General features: G+C 47.5%; 1 long non-coding RNA gene across 1 annotated transcript; it reads left to right on the top strand.

Annotated features, from left to right (window-relative positions):
* The first annotated feature begins 3,823 nt into the window (after nucleotides 1-3,823).
* On the top strand, nucleotides 3,824-10,089 carry LOC148003047 (uncharacterized). The gene is made up of 3 exons (XR_015631962.1): nucleotides 3,824-3,896; nucleotides 5,643-5,882; nucleotides 9,372-10,089. It is a non-coding gene; the product is annotated as an uncharacterized LOC148003047 (long non-coding RNA).
* The last annotated feature ends 7,717 nt before the right edge of the window (nucleotides 10,090-17,806 follow it).

Raw genomic sequence — 17,806 nt, 5'->3', positions numbered from 1 at the left:
AGAAGAAGCAGACAGAGACACCTACAGAAGGAGTGCTGTGCCCCCTGGAGCTGACAGGAAAGCTGAGGCTGGGGCTGGCTCAGCAACAGAATTCCAGTTTAGAGGTGGCTTCTGTCCTGGTCGTGGTCAGCCACCTCAGTGAAGTTGGAGATTATTGAATAAACTTTAAGAAAAACGTGAAAAAAAAATCAACTGAGACGCTGAGACTCAATTCAAGACTGAGTCACTCTCCCTGGATTGCCCTTGGGGAGCATTCATTTTCAGCCCCAAGAGGGACCGAAGCATCCAAGAACCTGGAGGCAAAGCTAGCCCAGTCCTGCCACACGTTGTGGTCTCAGAACTTTAGTGCCTATTTTCTTTCTAGTTCTTTCGGTGTGTGTGCCCAGGAATGTAGCACCCCAACTCTTTCGTCTCAATGTGTCTTTGGATGCCTCTCTCAGCACTTTAACAAGGCAACCGGTGGCCTGGAGGAAGGCCTCCTATGCAAAGCTGTTTGTAAGTTGCAAAAGGGCGGGACGTTAGAGATGCCAGAAAGTAAGGTGAGGGTAGGCATTGGGAGTTAGGGGTTCGTGGGAAATAAAAGTTCCTGAGATGATCAGGCGATTTAGTCTCGCTTTAGAGAGCATATTCACTAAGAGACATGCTTTTCTAGGTCTTTTACCCATTTAGCACCTTGCCAGGGGCCCATTATTGTCTACAGGTAGTATTGCAACTTGAAACTCAGCCTTGCCCTTCCTCTGTCTCCCACAGGGTCAGAGAAGAAGTACTAGGTCCCAGTCACTGTGGCCATAAGCCCTAACATCCTGTGCAGGTGCTTGGAAACTTGAGCCTATGTGAGGAGTTCAGGGAGGGGGTGGAGCAAGGTATACGTTGAAAGGCAGGTGAAAAGGCAAGATATAGCAAAAGGTCAAACTGAGACAGGAAGTTCCGGGAAGTCAGGGGGGCCGGGGGTGGGGTGGGGGTGCATGGATTCTGAATTTGAGACCAGTTTGATCTGCAGAGAGAATTCCAGGATACCCAGGGCTACAGAAAGAAACCCAGTCTCAACCAACCAACCAACCAACCAACAAACAAACAAACAAACAATGTAGGTGTCAAGCTCAAAGGGAAAAGGAAGGCCGACAATGGGGAAGACTCAATGGCCCTCCATTAGAGTGGGTACAGGTTAAGACAGAAACAAGAAGGTCATTGCCCCTGTGAGCAAGGTATTCGCAGAGAGATGTTAGAGGTGGCAGAAAGGAAGATGAGGGTGGCCTTGGTCAGATCAAAGGCTGAGGATGTGGGAGACACCCTCACCCAACTCATGGTCCTTGCCATGTTCCTCCCAGCCAAGCAAAAGGTAATTAGAGTCCCTGGGCATGAGGGCACCCTGAAGTCTGCTCTTCCATTGTCCCTGCTAGAGGACAGCATTTCTGGTCATCATCAGCAAACTGATTTAGGAGGGGAGAGAGTGCACATAACGGTGAAAATTTCAAAGTTGATTTTGATTGTTTCTATCATGAATGGATCCTATTCTGAAGTCACGTGGTCGACTTTGGGTGATAAGTTTGGTGGTAGAGGATGGGGGAGTCGGTCATCTGAGTCCTCTTGTGTGAGCAAATTAAAACGTTGCTTGGGGTCGGTGAGATAGCTCAGTGGGTAGAGAAAGGCACCTGATGGTTGGGGATTTAGCTCAGTGGTAGAGCACTTGCCTAGCAAGCTCAAGGCCCTGGGTTTGGTCCCCAGCTCCGGAAAAAAAAAAAAAAAAAAGGAAAGGCACCTGATGCCCAACTGGTGGTCTGAGTTCGATCCCCGGAATCCACACGGTAGATGGAGAGAACCAATTCCCATGAGTTGTCCTCTGATCTCCATGTGCTTGTTAGGCATGAACAGGCACATACACACATGCACACTAAATAAATAAACGAATGAATGAATGAATGAATAAATAAATAAATAAATAAATGGAAATGGTATAAAACGTTAGAAAGATGATGGATGATATTGGGACACAGACTTATGGCGGGGAGGGATAGTAATAAAATATCAGGTTCCACTCTGCTCACTTCTTCCGTGAGAAGTCAGAACCTGGTCCCTGAGGCCCAGATCCTAGCAGCTAAAATAATGCCCACGTCACTATCACCAGCAGCACTGGCTGGCATGCGTGCCCTTTGAACAGAGCCCTGCCCTCCATCTCTGCCAACAATCATCTCCTCCCTTTTCCAACTTCCTGCTGTGTGTATCTTACTTACAGTCCAGATGTCCCTCCCAGTCTGACCTGCCCCAAGCCATTCACATGAGATAATGCCATGAGATTAGGCACTGTCACAAATGGGAGCCCAGGGCAGTGCATCTTGGCCATGGTTGAAGGAGTCTCTGTTCCAGACTCTGTCGTTGCTGCTAAAGTCCCCTTTCCACCAGCTGCCTCCAGCCTGATCCATTGCTTCTGTTAACCTTTGGGTGTGTGGGATAGGGGGACGGGGACAGACACATACATACATACATACATACTCTCACACATGCACACTTACACTTTCACATATTCACACATGTACACACACACTCATACACTCACATACACACACACACACTCACACATACACATGCACACATACATACACGCACAAGCACACACACACACTCACATGCACATACATACACTCACACATACACACTCACACATACACACACACTCACACATGTACACGCACACTCAAACACTGACATACACACTCACATGCATACACATACATATATATACTCATGCATGTACACTTACACTCACACTCACACATGCACTCACTCATAACACACTCACTCTCTCTCTCTCTCTCTCTCTCTCTCTCTCTCTCTCTCTCTCTCTTTCTCTCTCTCTCTCCCCCCAGACTCTAGCTAACTAGCTAAAGCCTGATTTTACTTGGAACCCGACAGGTACTCCACTTCCAGGATCTCAAGCTTACAAATACCAATTGCTTGCTGCATTCTCTCCTGGCCCCATTGGAGCAGCCAGCCTGCCTGTGGCTGAGATTAGGCTCCTCTGGGTCCTGAATGTGAGATTTGAGGAATCTTAAGGCATGGATGGCTCTTAGTGTCTACAAAGTCCACAGAACCACATCATGTGTGTACCTAGTATTATCTCAATGGTACAGAAAACCTGAGGCAAGCCAGGCCTGTGCCTTAGAATTCCAGCTACTCAAGAGGCTGAGGCAGGAGAACTTTGAGACTAGTTGGGGCTACAGTGGAAGTTCAAGGCCAGCCTGATGAATTAGCAAGATCTTGTCTCAAAATCAAACATTTTAAAGGCTAGAGAGATGGTTTAGTGACTAAGAACACTTGCTGCTTTTGCAGAGGACCCAGGTTCAGGTTCCAGCACCCACATGCTGGTTTGTAACCATCTATAACTCCAGTTCCAGAGATCCGATGCCTTCTATGACCTACACGGGCATGAGACATGTATATGGTGCATACACATACATACACGCAGGTAAAACACTCATACACATGAAATAAATCTTTAAAAATATCATTTTTTCTTGTTTATTGAATTTGGAGCCCTCCTTCAAATTCCGAGGTGGGCCAAGTGTCCCACTGTGGTCCAATCACATCTACAAAGACACAATATGATTTTCCAGTACCAAGCTCTGACTCCTTCCCATGCAGTTGGCTCTTAGATCAGAGTGTGGATGCCGGCCTATTAGTTAATGTGCCTTTTTCCTTAATCTCATCCACCAGAAAGCAGTCTCCTGCCTCAAATGCAGGCCACTGGCTGTGTCTCTACTTCCTATCGCCCAGTCCTTCCCGAGGTTTGCACTGATTGCCTGGCTGGGCTCCTCCCAACACCCGCAGGCTCTGAATGGTCCCTGTGACTCCTGGAGAGAACCTGCACTGGACACCTGCTCTATTCTCCTCCCAGCTCTGTGAGTCTAACCTCCGGCATGCTTCCAGCTCGAATCTTTCCTGAATTAATACCTCACCTCTGTAAAGTCTTCTGTTTTTTCCTGGGTACCATATTTCTCTAAATATACCAGAAATAACAAACCTCTCTCTGTGTGTCTCTCTGTCTCTGTTTGTCTCTCTGTCTCTGTTTGTCTCTCTGTCTCTCTCCTCTCTCTCTGTCTCTCTGTCTCTCTGTCTGTCTCTCTCTCTGTCTCTGTCTCTGTCTCTCTCTCTCTCTCTCTCTCTCTCTCTCTCTCTCTCGGTTTTCAAGACAGCCTTGAATTCAGAGATCTGCTTGCCTCTACCTCCTGAGTGCTAAGATTAAAGGCATACACTGCTACCACCACCTGGGTACCTTTTTAAAAGTTTTATTTTTAAAGACAAGATCTTAATATATATTCCATACTGTTCTGGAACTTAAGGTAGAGCCCTAGCTATCCTTGTGCTGTAGGTGTCAAAGTGCTGGGGTTACAGGTGTGTTTACTATGCCTGGTTAAGGCAAATGTTAAGTCAAGCACTAACAACCGCACGTTGAGAGCATGGCCCATGTGCCGCCGTTCTGTGTGCTCCCTGTAGTAATCGGAGACATGAACCCCAAGGACTAGGAGGTACCTACAGCCTTGCCTAGTGTCCCCAAGGAGCTGGCTTCAACCTGGTGCTGCCACAAGCAAACAAACAAAACCAGGAAAGAGTCCAATGAACGTGTACTGCACAGGTCAGCCTCTCAGATCTAAGTCCACTCTCTGTAGCTGTGCGACTTCAGGCAAGCACTTTAGCTCCCGCACGTCAATCCTCACTGGGATTGGGAGTAGTGGGGTTGATCATAAAAAACAGCGCCATGTCCCTTGCCTAGGCTTCCTGCTAATGCTAGAAGTGACAGACACAGAAATGCAATGGCCTTTGAACAGTACCCAGAGCACACTCTAAGCTCTCAAAATGTCAACTAGTCTCCAGAAGAGCAGCAACGGATAGGTCGCCACTAATTAGCAGAAAAGGACAGTCTCCAAGAGGCTGAAGGACCACTTTCTCTCACACAGCTTCTGCACAGTGGACCCAGGATGGAAATTCAAAGCCCTATTCGAGAGTCTGTTCCTTTGTTTGGCTGGCTTTGTTTTCTGTTTCTGTTTTGTTTTTGTTTTGAGATAGTGTCTCATTATGTAGCCCCGGCTGTCCTGGAACTTGATTTTCAGACCAGGGTGACCTTGAATTTTATGATCCTCCTACTTCAGCCTCCTGAATAGCTGGAATCACAGGCTCGCTTGTTCTCCTAAGTCTGTTTCTGATAGGACTGCAGTTGGATTGGGCACTCTTATCAAGTCTAATTAATACTCTGCTGTAAAGTGGGACTCTCTAACAAGCAGTACTATGGTAGGAGCAGGCCTCAGTGACTGGCCACATCCACCCTGGCCTCAGAGTTCTACAGAACTACAGAGACAGACACCTCTGCACAGTGCCTGCTTATGCAAATCCTGAACACAAGAAACGAAGGGAGGCGGCAGCTCACCCGGGAATGATTGATGAGGCTGGCTAGTGTTATCTTCCCCATGGTAAAGGCCGGAAGCTTTATCCGGAAGCAGCGCAGCCCACGTGGTATCTCAATGGCTCTGTCGTGGGCGCCAGGGCAGTGAAGGCTGATGGGATAATACAATGCTGATGATTCACTCGGGGAGAAGGCTGGGATGGGTCATGAAGCTGTCTTGGAACTTATTTTCGTCTCACACCCCCAGGATGAATGCGCTCAATGTTGATCAGGTCTCTGTCAACAGGACACTACTCTCCTTCCCCATACCTGGTTACACAGGGCCTTTCAGCCATGATACTGAAAAGGCTTTTGAACTGGGCACTTCCTCTGGATCCGTCTATTGAATGCCTGGCTGGCAAGTCATCACCAGCTATGATGAAGACCACACAACCCCGGTGTGGATCCCGTGACAGGAGGCACTTCCTTTCTTCCTCAGTCCTCAAAGGTCAGAAGTCTCCTTGCTTCAGCTTCTCACCTTGAAACTGGATCTAGAAATCTGAATTACCCTCCAAATTTCTGGCTTGGTTCTTCTGATTCCAATCTAAATTCCTAGGTGGATTCTTTTAATATATCTGAGGATGGTCTTGAACAGCTGCCTCTGCTTCCTGAGTTCTGGGTTACTGGGCCTAAGCCTAGAGAGATAGTCACCATTGTATAAGATTAGTTCATCATAGTAAAAAGGCCTTATGGAGTAGGCCTGAAATCCTAATACGCAGGAGGCTGAGGCAGGAGGATGATAAGTTCAAGGCCCATCTGGGTTACAGAGTGAGTTCAAGACAGCCTGACCACTCTCTCAAAGTAAAACAACACAAGAAAATAATTCTGTGTGGCTGGAAAGGACCCAGGTTCAATTCCCAGCACCCACATGGTGGCTCACAACCATCTGTAACTTTAGTTCCAGGAGATCCAATGTCCTCTTCTGACTGCCGTAAGCACACAGTTCTCATATATACACGAAGTTAAACATTCATATGCATAAAATAAACCTAAAAAAGAAAGAAAGAAACCAAAACAGTAAAACCACCTGTGAGTATAGCTCAGTGGCAGAGTGATTGCCTAGTATGTGAGAAGCCTGGGTTCTATTCTCAGCTTTAAAAAAACAAACAAGGGGGTTGGGGATTTAGCTCAGCGGTAGAGCGCTTGCCTAGCGAGTGCAAGGCCCTGGGTTCGGTCCCCAGCTCCGGAAAAAAAAAAAAGAAAAAAAAAAAAACAAGAAGGTAAGTCCAAACTGTCACCCATTGCCCCTCCACCCCCATCACGTGATGACATAGACATAAGCACCCCTGACATTGACTTCCCAGCCTGCCGAATTGTAGGAAAGACATTTCTTTTCTTTACACATTATCTAATCTGTGGTCTTTGTTACAGAAGCACCAAACCAAGATTCTCATGTTTCCAGTGTCCTCTGCCACCTCACAAAACATATTTACTTTACCTCCTTGTCAATTTGCCTTTCTAGAATGAGACCATGGCGGGTACCCCAGGATCTTTGCATATCTTCCTCTGTTGGCCTGGAATGAGCTCTCTTTGTCCTCCTCTGTCTGCCTTCAAGCCTTCCTCTAAGCATCCCTCCTGGGAGTTTCACCCTGTCTCCTCTCCTTTAAGCATCTCTCCTCTTTGGGGACATGGCATGCCACCTGCGGAACTGGACCCAGTCTTAAAGGAGAAAAACAAGAGAGAAGGGAAAGCAAGCATGGGTGCTTGTCTTCTAAACCTGTTGACATGGGGTGGACACAGGAAGGAAACAACCAGATCCTGAGAGTTGTCCTCATGTATCCTCACATGCACCATGGCAAGAATACAGGGCACACGTGTGCAGGCGCACACACATTATACACACACACACACACACACAATAATAAATAAAATAAATCTAAACTCTGTTATTGTGGGCCAAGGCATGGTGGCACAGGCCTTTAATCTCAGCACTCAGGAGGAAGAGGCAAGCACATCTCGGAGTTTGAGGCCAGCCTGGTCTACAGAGTGAGGTCCAGGACAACCAGGATACACTGTTACTGTTTCCCTAGACAATTGCTACTTCAAGACAATGGTTGTGTTTTTAAGTAAGTCTGGTATGGGGGGTTGTTTCTTTGTTCTTTTAAAGATGTATTTATTGTATGTACGTATGTATGTATGTATGTATGTATGTATGTATGTATGTATGTATGCGTACACTGCAGCTGTCTTCAGACACACCAGAAGAGGGCATTGGATCCCATTACAGATAGTTATGAGCCACCATGTGGTTGCTGGGAATTGAACTCAGGACCTCTGGGAGAGCAGTCAGTTCTCTTAGCTGCTGAGTCATCTTTCCGGCCCTCTTTGTTCTTTTTGAGACAAGGTTTAACAACGTAGCCCTTGCTAGGTAGGGACTAAATATATAGGTCAGGCAGGCCTCAAACTTACAATGATCTCTTGCTTCCGTTTCCCGGGTGCTGGGATGAAAGGTATATGTCACCATAACTTTGGATTTTTCAAGTTTGTTTGTATTGTTTCCCCAGCCATTAACACAATGTTTGACTCATGATATTTTTTAAGAGACTTATTTTTCTTATTTGAAATTATGTATCTGTGGAGGAGTTACATCCATGGGAGCCCAGGTGCCCATGGAGGCCAAAAGGGGTGGTGGAGCCTTCCGAACTGGAGTTTCTGGGTGATTGTGAGCAGCCAGACGTAGATGCTGGGAACTGAACTCAGATCCTCTGCCAGAGTGGCCCGTGATCTTAACCTCTGAGCTCTCCAGACCCCACAGTACTCGTATTAGCTCGACTGACGAGAGAGGCAGAACTGTTTGCTGCCTTCGCCGACAAGGTGGGTAATTTTATTAGCTCTAAGCACAGCATAGGTTTCAGACAACTCAGACGTGGCTTGTCCTTGCCTGTCACCACAGTGCTTCACAGGATAAATGATGTCACCTCCTTCCAACCTGACAGCAGCCATGTGAGGCCAGAGTTACTCCCATCTTGTGGATCAACAGGATTGGGGAATTACATCTGGATTTCAAATACTGTAAATAACAGGTCCAGAACTGGCGTGGAGGTCGAAGTCATGATCTCTACAGAGAAGGCTGGCATTCCAGTCTTCATTATTTTAAATTATAATTTTGTTGTTGTTGTTGATGATGATGATGTTGCTGTTGTTGTTGAGATGAGATCTGTGTGGACACAGCTCGATGGACCTCGCTCTGTAGACCAGGCGAGCCTTGAACTCAGAGATCCACCTACCTCTGCCTCCTGAGTGCTGGGATTAAAGACCAGCATTGACATGCCTGGCTCAAGTATCTTTTATATTTTAAATCTCTCTCTCTCTCTCTCTCTCTCTCTCTCTCTCTCTCTCTCTCTCTCTCTCTCTATTTGACAAAGATGAGGAAGAGGGCCACACCACCATGGCACACATGTGCAGGCTCCTAGGGAGTTTCTTTTACCTGTGCCAGTGTGCTATGTGCCAGACCAGGAGCGTCACGTTACAGATGTGTGCCCTGCCGCATCCAGCTTTTCACCTGGGTTCTGGGGTAAAACTCAGGCATATACCTTCAGCTGAGCTTCCCCTGGCCCCAGCACTCCAGGGTCTTGAAATTAGCTTTTTGGATACAGACAGTGGTCTGTACTTAAAGGGTGCCCTCAAACTGGCTCCTTCATTGCTGGGTTCTCTGTAATTTAGCAGCTGAGTAATCTCGGGTTCCCCAACTTCTCATAGGGATGAATCGCTGCCCTTCTTTCTGTGAGCACGTGACCCCACCCGCAGTCGCCTCTCCTCAGCCGAACACTTTCTGTTCAACCTGAAAATTCAGTTGCTTGCCACCCACAAACAAGACAGTGTCCTGCAAGTGCAGGTGATAGGTTCCAGGACCTGTCTTGAAGATTCCCTTTACAACACGGGGATTCCAATACCGAGTGTTTCTTATGACTGGAAATTGCTGTGTTCACCTCTGCAGGATCCCATTTGCTTGCCACTCAGAAAACACTTCCACAGGCCTGCTGATCACTCGAACGATGGCCGGCGATGGCTGCCAAGGGCTTGAGCTGAGAGAGTCCAGCTTCTCCTATTTTAGAAGAATTGATTTCATCTCCATCTGCCTCAGTGGAGTGACTGTTACCTCAGTGTTAGAGGTGAGCAAGAGAACCAGAGAGGGTTGTTTATTATCCAAAGCAGCACAGCCTGCAGAATGGTGTGCCACCTCTCTCACTAGCACAAACAAAGCTCTTGGCCAGGTGAATGTATGACAGCGCATATGACCAAGACATTGTCCCTGTAAAGCTCATGTGCCCATGATGAGTAGTGAAGACTGGCAAGTCTCTGGGATGAATCTCCCAGGTGCCAGGGATGCATACGAGGTGACCAGGAACTGCCTGAGGTGTCAGTGTACTTCCTGGGCTGAAACCTTGCTTCCTCAATATGGCGGTGTTGTTATAGGCCTAAGTGGGAAGTCCTTGGGTTGCAGGTTGTTTACTAAGATGTTGATGTTCCTCTCGTGGGAATGAATTAACATCCAAAGGGCTTTGGCGTGATTTTCTCTCTTCAACTCACGCCCATATGCCATTCTGCTTTCTGCCATGTTTGAAGCAGAATGGAGCTCTTCCTAGATCCAGTGGCCCAATCTTGGACTTCCCGGACTCCGGAATTATGATCACGAATAAATCTCTTTTATCCATAAATGACCCAGTCTTGGGTATTTTGCTATAATGACGGAAAATCAACTAAGACAGAAGCCTAAGAAAGGGATGTTTGATGACTGGGTTTATGCCTTCGCTGGAGTCCAAGGAGGTGACGGTTGGTTGGATCCTAAAGGAGTGTGATAGATGGTTGGGAGTGGAGTTCATCAGGGAACACAATGTTTGCAGAGGATATAGGACACGCACGATATGGTAGGAAATGAATAATTACAGAGGCACAAGGAGCAATTCTGAGTGGCCCACAGGGCCCAGAGCTAGGCTGGACAGAGGTCTGGAACAGTTCACAGAAGAGCTGAAAGAAATGGAGAGTAACCGGAGATGTTTACGTAGAAGATGATTCCAGGGAGCAACAAGGACGATGGGCAGGTAACAGAGAAGAGAATTAAAACCTGAAGACTTGGCCAGGCAAAGTAGCACAGGCTGGTTGTAATCCCAGCACTCCAGAAGCTGGGAGAAGGGAGTTGTGAGTTCAAGGCCACTCTGTCTACAGAATGTGAATCAGGCCAACAAGATCTACACAGCAAGATCCTGACAAAGAACCAAACCAAACCAAAACACAACCAATAATAATCACGATGGCACAAAAAATCAACTGAAAGGCAGAGTTAGCCCAGAGAGAAACACACAGTCCCTAAAGGCAATATTGAAGAAGTGTTTTTTTGTTTTTTTGGGGTTTTTTTAATTTTTTTTTTTTTTTTTTTTTTGGAGCTGGGGACGGAACCCAGGGCCTTGCGCTTGCTAGGCAAGTGCTCTACCACTGAGCTAAATCCCCAACCCCTGAAGAAGTGTTTTTGAAAAGGAGATTCAGGACCAGGGAGACAGGTACTTGTCACTGAACCTGACAACCTGAGTTCAGTTCCTAAAACCCATAGTTCTGAGTCCTGCAAGTTGTCCTCTGACCTCTAACCCCCCCCCACACACACCCCAACACATATAAGATAAATAATTTTAAAGAGAGAATCAGTTAGACTGATCAGAACTAGGGAGACAAGCTGTGATCCCTGATTCTCTGAGTGCCCAGGCAGAAGGATTTTGTGGCAAAGGCCTGGACCCCAGAGAGAGTTCAATGACAACCGGTGACAACTCAGTGTGGCTTTCAAAATGGCCTTGTGTGTAGGGAGGTCTAGCCTGCTGTTAGATTACTGCCTTAGCATGCCCCAGGACCAAGATTTAATTCCCCTCGCACCACAAAAGCAAAGCAAGAAGATTTCTCTAGGCCTGTGAACCCTAACATCTCCGACTTTGGCCTCTGTAATTGAGGATGACATAAACCCGGGCACTAAATAAGGATCGTTTGTTCTCTATTTCTTCGTTCAATATACAGGCTTTGGGGAACCAGTGGGCTCTAGGTACAGAGGAATCAGCAGCATGTCGGCAGGCCTGCCCACACAGGACTGGCAGTCTAGTGGGTGAGGCAGTCCTGTAAACACTGTGTGGGTGGACCACCTATGGAACCAGAGTCCTCAGAGCCTTGATGGTAACATTGTAACATCTGCCCTCATTGGCTTGGCCAGCTCTGGGGGTGGGGGGTGTGTGTGACTGGTTTCTTCCATTCTTTCACTGGGCTTCCAGCCTGGCTTCCCTGGGGACCAGGCCAAGAGCCTTGTGAGGACACTCGGAGTTGGCAGGACAGTAGCATCCCAGTGGATGAGCCATCTTGGTGCCCATTTGGGAAGTCAGAGAGCTGGATGACACCAGAACTGAATGGAAAGCCTTGATCCAAAGGAACGGCAAGCCTAGAGTTCACTGCTGAGTGAAGAGCAAGCCAGAACACGGACTACCTCAGCCCTCAAGGGAGCTCACTGTCTTCTGGGACTGCTGTGTTAGAGATGTGAAGGTTCTGAGGGACAGCTAAAGGTCAAAGGTGCCTTCCTACCTGCCAGGGACCCACACCAGTTCAGTTCTGTGGGTGGATTGCCAGAAACCAAGCCCAACTTTAATAGTCATCAACAAGCATGTTGTTAGAGATGGGGGGTAGGGCAGAGGAGCCAAGGGCAGACAGACAGCAAGGCCTGCAACCCCTATCTAGTTTCTCATCTTTAGAAAGAAGGAAGGAAGGAAGGAAGGAAGGAAGGAGAGAAAGGAAGGAAGGAGAGAAAAGAAGGAAGGAAGAAAAGGAATGACCAGGATAAACAAAATCCAAAGGCTGTGGAAGCTTCCAATCATGATGGGAGTCTCACCCCAGTGCCCAAGTGCCCAGCAGAGCCCTTTCCAGAATATTTGCGTCATACATACAAGGACAGCCAAAGGGCAAGGGGGTGGGGAGGAGAAGAAGATCACAGGAGAAGAGAGACCCAGAGCAAAAAGGGGGTGGCTCAGAGGAGAGTTTGGGAAGGGTTGTGGAAGGGAGGCCCTGCTCCTGACGGCTGGATTCCAGAAGCTCTGTTCAGGGCTCGATGGCACAGAGAGTAGGGTTGGCCCTACCAAAAGGCAGAGGTGGGCCGGAGGAGGCTGGGGGCGGGGCTTGCCTGGGTATGGCATGCTTTCTGAACCTGAGGAACTTGAATCGTGACTGGTAATGACAATAGGCTGCTGAGCCACTGAAGGAAGACAGGTGCCACAAGGGGTGGGGCAAGCATCTTAAGGATGACAGAGACAGCTGGAGCTGTGATCAGCCGCAGGCTCATCTCGCCAGAGATCTTTGAGCTCAGTGGTATTTGCATCATTCGTTGGTAGCCATCCTTTCCTTTCATTGGCTTTAATTTGTAGTGGGTTGCTCTTCCTGAAGGGTGAACTAAAGATTATAATAAAGACAGGAAGCAGGTTCAGAGACCCACAGCTAAGCTGTCTGTGAGTAGTGAGCCACAGGTCCCAGAACCTTCCTTGAAGAAACCGTTCTCTAACCATCATTGACTCAAAAGGAAGCTGATGTCTCAGGAAGGGCACTGCACAATTTGGAGGAACTCAGTGTGGGCAGCCTTGACCTGAAGAACAAACAGTGGAAGCGTTACAGGGAGCTTTGGATTGAGAGCAATGTGGATTGTGAAATGGAGTCTACAAGTCTCAGGTGTAACAAATGTTCCACTTGATCCAACTAGCCCAGGCTGGACCACCAGCCCCTCTTCCCTTTTTCCTGTTCTCTCTACCCTCACTGTCCAGGAGTGTGTTCAGAATGAGTGTTTCCTTCTGGGTTCTTACGTGGTCCTCCCAGCTGCCCCACCTGCTCATCCCTGGGTTACCCATCGTATTGACACTTGTTGCTTTTCTATCCCTGGAACAAATGGCTGGGATGCCCATTTATCAAAAGTGACTTCTCTAGGTGCAAATGCTGCCCCTGTTTATAAAACTTTCAGGTCTCTTCAGGGCTAATAAGATGCCCCTTAGCATGGCACAATGTGCCCTCCCCCACCAGCCAGGCAGAGTGTAGTGGTGTATGCCTGTAATTCCAGTACTCAGGAGGTCGAAGCAGGAATATCAGGAGTTTAACATCCTCCACCACTAGGGAATTTGAGAAGGCCTCCATTGCATAAGACACTATCTAAGTAATAATTAATAATTAATAATTAATAATAATAAACAAATGAAGCCTCCTAAAATCTGACTTGTCTCATGCTCCATGTTCCTGACCCTAAAATGTTCCCAAACCAGTCCCTTGATTCTCATGGCCTCTCTCTCTCTCTCTCTCTCTCTCTCTCTCAATATCCTTGACTTTCTACATTAAAAAACAAACCTTCTGTCCATCCTCTGGGTCCAGTTAAATAAGTCCTTAGTGATTCTCTGTGACTTTTCTAGAAGCACCCCCATTTCTTAGCACTCTCGTGGGAGTCTGCACCCTCCTTCCCTGGGTCCCCTCCCCTCTACTTCTCTCTCTTGCCCTCATGGGGCCCCTCACTATACAATGTGATCTCTGCCCTCTACTCTCTTCAGTCCTGCCCGCCAATGTGCTGTCCTGGTTTGCAGCTCTCTGGGGGCAGAGATCCGTATCGCCGAGGTATTTTGTTCTTTGAAGCCCAGCCAAGATAAAGCCCATGTATAGACGGTGTAGAGAAGGTTCTGACTGATGAAGCTGGGACTGCAGGCACAGAGTCTTTAAACCTGCCATTTCTAGTAGAACATCTGTGGTGGCAGGAATACCTCAGGGCTGCGTGTCTCGTGGGGTACATTTATCACGTGTGGGAACGAAGCCTGTGAAATGTAGAATGTGCCAAGAAGGAGTTATGGATAATGTCATTTAATTTTTTTTTCTTTTTTTCGGAGCTGGGGACCGAACCCAGGGCCTTGCACTTGCTAGGCAAGCGCTCTACCTCTGAGCTAAATCCCCACCCCTATGTCATTTAATTTAAACTTACATTTATGTATTTATTTATTTGTTTGTTTGTTCAGAAACAGGGTTTCATGTAGCACAGGCTGCCTCAAATTCTATGTAGGGGATGATTTGGACATTGGTCCCCCAGTGTCAAGATTACAAGTGTTACTACCACACCCAGCTCATCTACGAACTTTAATGAAAATCACCACAGTGGCTGGAACGACTCAGGTTTACATTAAGCCAATTTGAGGGAAGGGTTAGCTAATGAGCCAGCTAATAATAAAGGGGTTTAGCTTGCTTGTTTCTTTGTTTCCAGACATAGCCTCACTACATAGCCCTGGCTGGTTTGGAATTCACAAAGATCCACCTGGATAACACCGTCAGTTTAAAACATGATTGTTCTCTGCAATCCAAGTTCTTCGGAGCTAGAACAGGAGGACCAAAGTAAGCCAGAGGTTAGCCCGGACTACATAGTTAGACCTTGTCTCACCTAAAGCGCAGCCACGGAGCCTGTAGACTGAGGGTCTGGCTGGCAAGTGCTCTTGCTGAATTTTGAGGGTGGTCCCTCTTATGCTTTCCGTGTTAGAGTTCAGGCTTTGGTTTCCTACTGCCCATCAAGGGCCTCCTAGAAGACAGAGCCTAGAGCATCTGAGTGTGCTACTCCAGGCACCCGGATGGGATCGTTTTCCCAGGTAGGCGAGAGTGGTTACTTAACTCTCTTGAAAGCTGAGACAGAGAGAGAGACAGAGAGAGAGACAGAGAGAGAGACAGAGAGACAGAGAGACAGAGAGACAGAGACAGAGACAGAGACAGAGACAGACAGACAGACAGACAGAGACAGAGACAGACAGAAACAGACAGAGACAGAGAAAATGAGAACACCCTAAGTCTTACAATATCAGATTGTTCTTAAAGAAGTCATCTGTTAGCCTGGTTCTCAGACTTTAAGGTGGGAGATGGGTAAAGATGGTGTGTGTGTATGTATGTGTGTGTGTGTGTGTGTGTGTGTATGTGTGTGTATGTGTGTGTATGTGTGTGTATGTGTGTGTGGTGTGTGTGTATGTGTGTGTGGTGTGTGTGTATGTGTGTGTGGTGTGTGTGTATGTGTGTGTGTGTGGTGTGTGTGTATGTGTGTGGTGTGTGTGTGTGTGGTGTGTGTGTATGTGTGTGTGTGGTGTGTGTGTGTATGTGTGTGTGTATGTGTGTGTATGTATGTGTGTGTGTGGTGTGTGGGGGGGTGTGTATGTGTGTGTGTGTGTGGTGCATATGTGTGTGTATATGGTGTGTGTGTATGTGTGGTGTGTATACATTGTGTATATATGGCAAATGGATATGTATGGGAGAGGTACATAATGTGTTTGTGGGGGGGTATGGTATATGTGGGGGATACATATGGGGCGGGTATGTGGTTTGTCTCTGTGATGTATATTGTGTGTATTTGAGGTGTGTAGACGTGTGTGATGTGTATGTGTGTGTTTGTGTGCTGAGAAATACAAGCTCAGCAGGTATGCAGTCCCAGCTGTTAAATTTCCTTAACTCTCCTCAGACTCGTCAGAGCTGGAATTAAAGGGGCCTTAATTCTTGTTTCAACAGCACCCTCTTCCTTTTCTCTGTACTTTCCTTCCTTTGAGCCATTAATAAGGTGTTTGATCACATGCCAAGGCTTCGGCCCTTCTCTATGATCAGCAACATCATCTTGAGTTAGGGAAGCAGAGCTCCCTGGTGACTGACAGTGAGGTGGACCAATGGGTCACACAGGGGAGCAAGAGCTGGGACACTGACAGTCCTAACACAAAGCTCTCCAGCTGGCTGTGGTCAACCCCAGTTCTCAGCCTGTGCTGAAGGGAAGGAACACTTGGAACACGGGCCCTGAGTGTCCTGGTTTTTTGTTTTCAGTGGGGTGGGGGTGGCAGCAGTCAGGAACAGGGTGGTGCTGCTGTCTCGGCAGCAGCTCTGCCTAAGAACGCTCTCTTGGTGGCAAGAGGGAGCAGAGGGGAAATAACGAAGTTCCAGCCGACACCGTATCTGCTTAAACTCGGGTATAAGTAGATGTGTATGCTTTCTTCTGCTGTGCTAGGCCACCATAACCTCATTCGGGGACTCTGAGGAGGCAGAGAGATGGTTTCTCAGGAAAAGCTCCCCCCACCCCCACAACTGGAAGCGCCACACCACTTACCAAAACTCCCTGCTTGGTCTCAGGCAGAGAAAAGGTCAGGATCTGGGCAGGGATGTTACAGTCATGGTCCCTTCCCACTTGTAGGTGGTACAGTCACTTCTGGAAACAGTTGCACAGTTTCTTAGGAAATGAAACAAATACCCCAGCAGTCAGGAGGCTGAAACAGGAGGATGGACAGTTGCAGGCCAGCCAGAGCGACACAGCCAAGACCTTGTCTCCAAACACTGAGGGCTGCGAGGTGATGGATAACCCCAAAGAAACTGTCTTCTACACAACAGCCCTGATGCACACATGGACCCACAGAGGCTGTGGCAGCACACAGGAGACCTGCATAGGTTCAAGACGGGTCCCAGCACTGAGAGGTGGACACAGGATCTCACCCCTAACCGAGAAGTTACCTGCCATTGATGCCTTCTTTTCCCTAGCGGAGGGTCACTGGGTGTATCAATCAAACTCTAGGGAGCAAGCCCCATGCCCGAGTATAGTTAGCCAACACAAAATGAACTCTGTGGTGCTTCTGCAGACTTTTGGTTCTTCTTTTTATCCTATCGGTCTTTGACCCGTGTGTTTTGACTTCCATTTTTATGGAGTCTTCTTGTTGCTTTCTTTCTTTCTTTTTTTGGAAAGAGAGAGAGACAGAAAAAGAACATAGAGTTGTGGTGAGGATCTGAGATGAGTTGAGGAAAGGGGGGAAATGCTATCAAAATATACCATATGGAAAATTTTAATAGATCTAAAATTATTATAAGTGCTGTCATAAATCTCAAGTAAAAAAGAAGAGAGAAGGGGTTGGGGATTTAGCTCAGTGGTAGAGCGCTTGCCTAGCAAGCACAAGGCCCTGGGTTCGGTCCCCAGCTCCAAAAAAAAAGAAAAGAAAAAAAAAGAAGAGAGAAGAAGAGGAGGAGGAGGAAGAAGAGGAGGAGGAGGAGGAAGAATACCAAGGAGAAATACTGACAGTTCCAGCCAACACTGTATATGCTTAAACCCAAAGGCTGACCATTTGCTCAGTCTGTATGAGGGTCTGGTTTGATCCTGGAAAAGTGAGAGAGAGAGAGAGAGACAGACAGACAGACAGACAGACAGACAGATAGACAGAGAGAAGCCACAAACAACCATAGGACTTAACTACCCTACTTTTGTTACTAACATAACATGGTCACACACAAAGGCTCAAATGCAAAAGTTCATAGGCATTTTATTCATAACACCCCAAACCATAAATAACCAGAATGTCTAAACCCAGGTGGATGGATGGACAGACAAGTAAGATA

This window comes from Rattus norvegicus, chromosome 10 (assembly GCF_021556685.1).
Source record: "Rattus norvegicus strain SHRSP/BbbUtx chromosome 10, alternate assembly SHRSP_T2T, whole genome shotgun sequence".
Lineage (NCBI taxonomy): Eukaryota > Metazoa > Chordata > Mammalia > Rodentia > Muridae > Rattus > Rattus norvegicus.
Note: the sequence above shows the minus strand (reverse complement) of the source record. Positions and strands in the feature narration are given on the sequence as shown.